We start from the raw sequence: 8,685 nt of genomic DNA on the forward strand, positions 1-8,685 counted from the left end.
CCAGTCTACCCCCTTCACCGTGGGAGACCGGTTCTCCAAGACGGAGCACTTTATAGCCCATCCTAAACTCCCTTCTGCTCTGGAAACCGCGGACCTTCTCGTCCGCACGTCTTCCGCCTCCACGGAATCCCTGCGGACATCGTCTCCGATCGAGGTTCCCAATTCATCTCGCAGGTATGGAAAAACTTCTGTCAAGCCTTGGGTGCCTCGGTCAGCCTGTCATCTGACTTCCACCCACAGACAAACGGGCAAACGGAACGGGTCAACCAGGATTTGGAGGTGACGCTACGTTGTATAACAATCAACCAGGCGTTTCTTGGTTCCTGAGGACTCTCATTTCTAAGCTCCGCATCATTTCCTGGATACATCCTGGTGAACGTTGTCTCCGTGTAAAGACTCTCCTGGAAACTGGTTCCCCGTTCTCGACGGTGTTAACGCCTCATGTCTCTGCCTCCGCGCCTGTGTTCTGCACTTAGGTACGATCTCAGCTTCGTCCTGTTAAAGGGAGCATTAGTTTGTTGGCCACGGTGAATTTAAAATATGGAAGAAAAACGTAGAAATCGACGGATCAGGGACAGTGGAAGCAGACATATCAATTGTCTTTGTTCCTGCCATGTGCTTGGAGATGGAGACTGACATTTTGTGAAACAGTTTTACATTCTCCGTTTTGTGACATGGAGTTGTTGTGTTTTCTGTTTTCTGTATTTTAAAGTAGACACAATGATGTTTCAGGGAATTTGGTGGACGGGAGATCTGTGAGGTATTATTTGATATATCAGAAGATGCAGGTTTGTGGGTGTTGGTGGCTGCCTGGAGTGATTCGAGCTGGTTACTGAAGAGAACGAAAAGCCATAAATTGTAGACTGTCACTTTCTGGGAAGAGGGTAATAAATGGATGCTGGCCTTGAGCAGAGCTAATAAAATGGAGTAAACGGTCAATCAAATGACCTACAGCTAGCCAATGCCACTGGCATGTAACGTTTAGTTGGTAAGGAACAGCGATAAACGTGGACACTTCGATTGTGTTCTCAGTGACAACTCCGGAGAAACCCCATCGCGAGGAAGAACCCACACGCCAGGGGCCGGAGAGGAAATGATCGACTGTTTGGCCACGGAGATCCCCCTACTCCGGTGCCATAAACTGAGTGAGTATAGGCACAGAGGGAACAGTAGAATTCACTTTCCAAGTTGTTGGCCCGGGGTCAGCATAGTTACACTGTTGTTTGTGCAGAGACAATAAAGCGTGACCTTCGATTAATTATGAGTTCCGTTAACGAACATAGACATATAGAACCATAGAAAACCTACACCACAATACACGCCCTTCGGCCCACAATGCTCTGCCGAACATGTACTTACTTTAGAAATTACCTGGGGATAACCATAGCCCTCTATATTTCTAAGCTCCATGTACCTACCCTCTTACTAGACCCTATTGTATCCACCTCCACCACAGTCGCCGGCAGCCCACTCCATGCACTCACTACACTGTGCGCACAAAAAAAAACCTACTCCTGACATCTCCTCTGTACCTACTTCCAAGCAGCTTAAATGGTCAACACTCTAACACTCACAGCAAACTACCCGTGAATTAGTGTGAGTCGACTACTCGGCCCCTCAATTCTGAGCAGATGAGGTTCTGTAACAAGTTATTTCAAGATTGAAGATTAAATTAGCAGGGGAAAAGTAATTAACTGAATAAAAGACCAACAGTCGACGCCAAAGAGAAAAAAATACAAATCATGTAAACAATTGAAGGGAACAACAATCTGGAGTCGGCCGAAAGTCTCCCTTATCAGTTCATCATATTAGCGGGCACGGTGCACAGCAGCCGAGGGCAGTCTTCTCCGGCTCAGCGCCATAGAGATGACCATCGCGGAGATCAAGAGAAACCGGCTCTCGTCGCGACCAACAACAAGTCTTTCCAGTCTATCTGTGCCGGCGCTTAAATTGATTCAATGACGGAACTGCACCATGGAGAGAGGTGTAAAGATCGTGGAGAGCGAGGGAAGTCAGCTCACGCCTCCGATCTGGCCGTCGTTTATATAGTCTAAACAGTGTATGATACCTCACATTAGGACCCGGGCACCGGGCCTAGACCAAGTTTACTAGCACTTTGTTCTGGGCCCAGATTCCGTCACCGAGCGCGAAGCCGTTTTCAAGCACTACACTGAGAGATGCTGGAGTTCCAATCAACACACACACACACACACACACACACACACACACACACACACACACACAAAAAAAAAACACACACACACACACACACACAATTTGAGGAATTCAACAGACCAGGCAGCATCGATGGGGACAAAGTTCATTCTGCGTTTCTGGCCGAAACCGCTCGGCAGCTGGAGAGAAAGAAAGGTGAGGAGTGGATTTAAATGGTGGGGGAGGGGACAGGGTGAGATACGGGGTTGGAGAAGGGGGAGTTTGATTTGTAGGGATAGAAGGCCTTGGATGAACGAAAAAGGTGAGGAGCACCAGAGGGAGGCGATGGACAGGCAAAAAGATAAAGTGAGTGACGGGAAAAGGGAAGGGGACTGGTGAAGGAGCGAGCGGGTGGGGTGGGGGGCATTAATGAAAGTTCGAGAAATCAATGTGCATGCCATCAGGTTGGAGGCTGCCCAGACGGAATGTTCCTCCATCCTGAGTGTGGCCTCATCGTGACAGTAGGAGGCCATGGATTGACATATCAGAATTGGAATGGGAAGTGGAAATACAATGGGTGGCCACTGATAGATCCGGCTTCTTCAGGCAGAGGGAGCGTAGGTGCTCGGTGAAACGGTCTCCCAATCTTCGTCATATTCACCAATATACAGGAGGCCACACCGGGAGCACCAGACACAGTATATGATCCCAGATTCGGAGATGAAATGTCGCCTCACATGGAATTGAAAACCAGTGAGGGAGGAGGTGTAGGGGCAGGTTGAACACTTGCTCCATTTGTAGGGTTAAGTACCAGGACAGAAATCTGTGGGGTCCGGCGAATGGACAAGGGAGTCGCGTAAGGAGTGGTCCCTATGGAATCAGAAAGTGGATGGGTGTGACATATTGCAGGGGAGGGAAAGATGTGCTTCGTGATTGGATCCAATTGGAGATGGCGGAAGCTACAGATAATTATGTGCCGGCCACGGAGGCTGGTGTGGTGGTAGGTGTGGACAAGCGAAACCATGTCGCTGGTGATGTACCGGGAGGATGGTGTTCCAGCAGAAATGCGTGAAACGGAAGAGATGCAGTTGAGAGTTGCGTTGATGGTGGAGGAATGCCCTTTGAGGGCATCTCCTTTGTTCTAGAATGAAAAACTGATTCTGAGAGCAGATGCAGGAGAGACGCAGAAGCTGAGAGAAGGGGATGTTCCGTAATGAACAGCCTCATCCTGAGCGCCCAGGCCATATCCCGGTAAACCTTCTCCACACGCATCCTGGTATATTCCTGCCCTCTCCATAATGTGGCCATGAGGAGCCGATGCTATCCGGGTGAATCCATGTGCTAAAACACATTACCAACAGACCAGAATCAGATTCAAGGAATAAAATATTCCCGACAACCACCACCGTCCCCCTCCGCCACACAGAGGCTTGATGCCCAGGCTCCCAACGACCACCCCAGCGCATGACCCCTCCCAGACAATGCCGCGGCTTACAGGCCCAGTCTTCAAACATGCAGACACATATCTAAGTGTTCTTTCTTTTTTCCTGCTATCTATATATTTATTTATTTAAATATGTATTATTAATTTACTTATTTTCACCTTCGTTGTTTCCCATTCTGCTTGTGTGTAGATTTTGGTTCGTTGATGTTGTTGTATTTCTCAGATCTATTGCGTAGGCCAGCGAGTAAGTAAACCCCAGAGTGGTATATTGTGATATATACGTACTTTGATAATGATATTACTTTGAACTTTGAATGTGCTCTCAGAATTCCCATTCCTCATTATTTGTTGTTTACTCTCTGGCTTTTTCTCAGATTATTGACACAGCTCCGTCCTTACAGCGTCTTTCAGGACAATGGTGTTACAGGACACAGTACAAAAACTAGACTGAACTACGTAAAAACAACACAGAGAAAAACAAACAACAACTACACTAGACTAAAGACCCACCCAGGACTGCATAAAGTGCACAAAAGAGTGCAGACATACCAATAGGTAATAAACAGGACAATAGGGCAGTAAAGTGTCAGTCCAGGCTCTGGGTATTGAGGAGTCTGATAGCTTGGGGGAAGAACTATTACATAGTCTGGTCGTGAGAGCCCGAATGCTTCGGTGCCTTTTCCTAGACGGCAGGAGGGAGAAGAGTTTGTATGAGGGGTGCGTGGGGTCCTTCATAATCCTGTTTCCTTTGTGGATGAAGCGTGTAGTGTAAATGTCCGCGATGACGGGAAGAGAAACCCCGATGATCTTCTCACCTGACCTCACTATCCGCTGTAGGTCTTGCGATCCGAGATGGTGCAATTTCCGAACCAGGCAGTGATGCAGCTGCTCAGGATGCTCTCAATACAACCCCTGTGGAATGTGATGAGGATGGGGGGGGGGGGGTGATGGGAGATGGACTTTCCTCAGCCTTCGCAGAAAGTAGAAATGCTTTTGGGCTTTCTTTGCTATGGAGCTGGTGTTCAGGGACCAGGTGAGATTCTCCACCAGGTGAACACCAAGAAATTTGGTGCTCTTAACGATCTCTACCGAGGAGTGGTCGCTCCGTGCCCTCCTGAAGTCAACATCCATTTCTTTTGTTTTGTACACATTCAGAGACAGGTTGTTTGCACTGCACCAGTCCATTATCCACTGCAACTCCTCTCTGTAAGCTGACTCGTCGTTCTTGCTGATGAGACCCACCACGGTCGTGTCATCGGCGAAGTTGATAATGTAGTTCGAGCTGTGTGTTGCAGCACAGTCGTGGGTCAGCAGAGTGAACAGCAGTGGACTGAGCAGACAGCCCTGGGTGCCCCCGTGCTCAGTGTGATGGTGTTGGAGATGCTGCTCCCGATCCGGATTGACTGAGGTCTCCCAGTCAGGGAGTCTAGGTTGCAGTTGCAGAGGGATTTGTTCAGGCCCAGTAGGCTCAGCTTTCCAGATTCTGAGGGATGATTGTGTTCAATGCTGAAATCTATGAACAGCATCCGAACATATGTGTCTTTTTTGTCCAGGTGGGTTAGGGCAAGGTGGAGGGTGATTGGCAATGTCATCGTCTGTTGAGCGGTTGGGACGGTACGTAAACTGCAGGGGGTCCAGTGAGGGGGGCAGCAGGGTCTTGATATGCCTCATGACGAGCCTCTCGCAACACTTTATGATGATGGATGTGAGTGCAACGGGACGGTAGTTATTCAGGCAGGACACTGAAGACTTCTTCGGCACGGGGATGATGGTGGCGGCAGGGTATTCTGAACAAGGGCTCGCGATTCTCTGTGCATCTCTGCATCTTTGAATTATCTCAACAGCTAAATAGTTTTCTGTCCGTCTATTTCTTCCACCAAAGTGCATGACCATACGCTTTCCAATATGTTATTTCATTTGCCACTTCTTTGCCCATTCCTTTAAACTATCTAAGTCTCTCTGCAGGGTCTCTGTTTTCTCAACACCACCCACTCCTTCACCTATCTTCGTATTATCAGAAGATTTAGCCATTAATTGATTAATCCCATAGTCCAAGTCATTGACATACATCATAAGAAGCAACTGTTCCAACAACGACCCCTGTGGAACTCCCAACAGTAACCGGCAGCCAACCAGAATAGTATGCATTTATTTCACTCTTTGCTTTCTGCGGATCAAGCAATGCTCCACCCATACTAGTAACCTGCCTGTTATTCCAGGGTTCTTATCTCTCTAAACAGTCTCCTGTGCTGCACCTGGTCAGGTGCCTTCTGAAAATCCAAGGGCATCACATCCACTGCATCCCCTTTGTTACCCTGCTTGTAATTTCCTCAAAGAATTGCAGTAAGTTAGCCAGGCAGTATTTTCCTTTCATGAAGCCATGCTGGCTTTGGCCTATCTAGTCATGTTTCTCCAGCTGCTCCGGAATATCATCCCTAACTATCGACTCCAACAACTTTCCACCCACTGATGCCAGGCAAATCGGTCTGTAGAGTCCTTTCTGCTGCCTCATGCCCTTCTTAAATAGCAGAGTAACATTTGCAATTTTCCAGTCATCCAGTACAATGCCAGAATTTATCAATTATTGAAAGATCATTGTTACTACCTCCACAATCTCTGCAGCTACTTCCTTGAGAACCCGAGGTTGCATTCCATCAGGTCGAAGAGATTCATCCACCATCAGACCATTAAGCATACTGAGCACCTTCTCAGTCGTAATTTTCACTGCACATACTTCACTTCCCTGACATTCTAGAATGGCCGGTACACTGCAGCTGACTTCCACTGTGAAGAATGATGCAAAATATGCATTCAGTTCCTCTGCTATCTCTGCGACTCACATTAATATATCTCCAGCATCATTTTGTATTGGTCCTATATCTAGCCTCAACTCTTTTTTATCCTTTATATACTTAAAAAAGCTTTCAGTGTCTTCTTTGATATTAGTCGCCAGCTTCCTTTCATAATTCATCTTTATTTTGCTTTCCTATTGAGCCATTCATCTTCAGAATTGGCTCTGACTCTTGACTTTGTGGCTGAGTGTGTCAAGAGGGGCCGGATGGACCCAAACACATGACGCAGGCACTGAAGTGCTAGAGGTAGGACAGGATGGGGATGCCATGGCACTTAAGGGTAGCTGGGGTTCAGGCAGGCGGAGCGGAGCGGCTCCCGAAGTTCAGGTTCAGGTAGACAGGCTCCCGGGGTTCAGGCAAGCAGGCAGGTCCTTGGGTTGTGGCCGGCAGGCAGACAAGTCCCCGGGGTTCAGGCAGACAGACAGGCAGGTAGGTAGGTCCTCGAGGTTCAGGCAGGCAGACAGGTCTAGGTGGCGATAGGCTAGCGGAGAGCCCTCCCGAGAAGGGGCGCCTCCTATGCGGAAACACCGGAGGCCTGGGCACGACGCAGACCCCTAGGCGGGTGCGAGCACTATCCCACAGTTCGGGCGGAAGAGAAGGGGGCAGAACCCCCGCCGGGCCACGGCGGGTCGGCCGGATCCGTCCGACGGAGGCCAGGGATAGGAACAGGCAGAACCACTGCCAGGCCACGGCCCATCAGCCAGACGTGCCCGACAGGGGCAAGGGGTAGGAACGGGCATAGGTACAGGTCGACCAACACAACAGCCATGACAACGGGAAATTCGGAAACAGCCGGCACAGTACGACCGCGCGAAACACAAAACCGAGCGGAGAAGCGGGACCAGCGCATGGGAAGAAAGGTGGGAGAGTGGACCAACCTGGCAGTACTGGTACGGGCAGGGAAGCATGTTGAAGAATAGGTCTGAGCCCGGGCGGGATAACAGAATGCAGAGCCGAGTTCGGGGAAACAGAACAAAACGACCACCCGTCTGGTCCCAGTCCCAAGGCCCCTTATAAACACCTGCAGCTCAATGAGTTACAGGTGTGTCTCCTTGAACCAGGAGGGTCCTAACTACATCACGGGTGACGGGAGGGACAACTGCAGGACCGGGAGTCCGGAACCCCCGGACCGGATCAAAACCCGGAACGCGGCTCCTGATCGGACCCTGACACAGTGAACAGGGAATGAGGGAATGAGATTATACCAGAGAGTATTGGCCGACACTGATTAAGCTCTCCTGACTGGGCACATCTTATGCACTTTGCCACAGCCTCTTGTTTGAAAACGTTATCCTTCCTCAAACCGGCAGGAGAGTGGGGTTGTTTGGATTTACCTTTCTCAGGCGATGAGAGAGGCAAAATCTATTCAGGAGAGAGGTTTCAAAGAATTAAAGCGCATTTCTTATCAAAGAATTTATAAATTATGTACCTTGAGATTTGTCTGCTTATAGGCAGTCGCAAAGCAAGAAAATGGAAGAGCACTTTATATATAAAAAAAAACAAAAGTGACTGCGCAGAGAAAGAGAGAGAAAGAAAAACACATCGTGCAAAGAATTGAATCGATCCAACAGCATCCTTTTTCGGACTGACATACGATCCCGCAGCACCCGGAGCAGGCCCAAAGCCTCGGTCAACAGTTTTCACACCAGCAGAGCAGCAAAGCACATCAGCCGTTATGTTATTTATTCAATTACATTAACGGGGCCGAGAAGTTCACGAGATATCGGGATTGAATAAATTATCACAACTAGGTGAGAGTGAAGTTATCGTAAGGTGCAACATACGCCATCAGAGGAAATTAGTCTCATTCGGGTCATCTGGCCTGCAGCTCAGCCGCTGTCCTTTGTTAGACTCGTTGATGTTTATCTGGAAGAACAGCCCGGTGGTAAAAGAGAATGCGGAAGAGAGACGATGGAAGATAAACAATATGTGACAACAGGGTCTCTGAAAATGGGTTATTAAAATAATGTAAAACACATTCATTGCTGACGTGTCGCGTCAGAGGCCTCCGAATGGGTCGGAACACAGAAATAATAACAAGATGCGGCAGGAGACGGCAATACGGAAAGAAAAGCAGAGGGACACGGGCAGAGAGAAAGGTGTGAAATAAATCAATAAAGAGCGGTTAGCAAGGGAAACGATGTGATGTCAGCAAGGAATCGACAGATAAAAACAATGAAAGAAAAGAATGAGCAACGTCCACAGCGGAGCAGCGCAACACCACGTTCAGCCGAG

The sequence above is a fragment of the Hemitrygon akajei genome, chromosome 28 (assembly GCF_048418815.1).
Source record: "Hemitrygon akajei chromosome 28, sHemAka1.3, whole genome shotgun sequence".
NCBI classification, from domain to species: Eukaryota; Metazoa; Chordata; class Chondrichthyes; order Myliobatiformes; family Dasyatidae; genus Hemitrygon; species Hemitrygon akajei.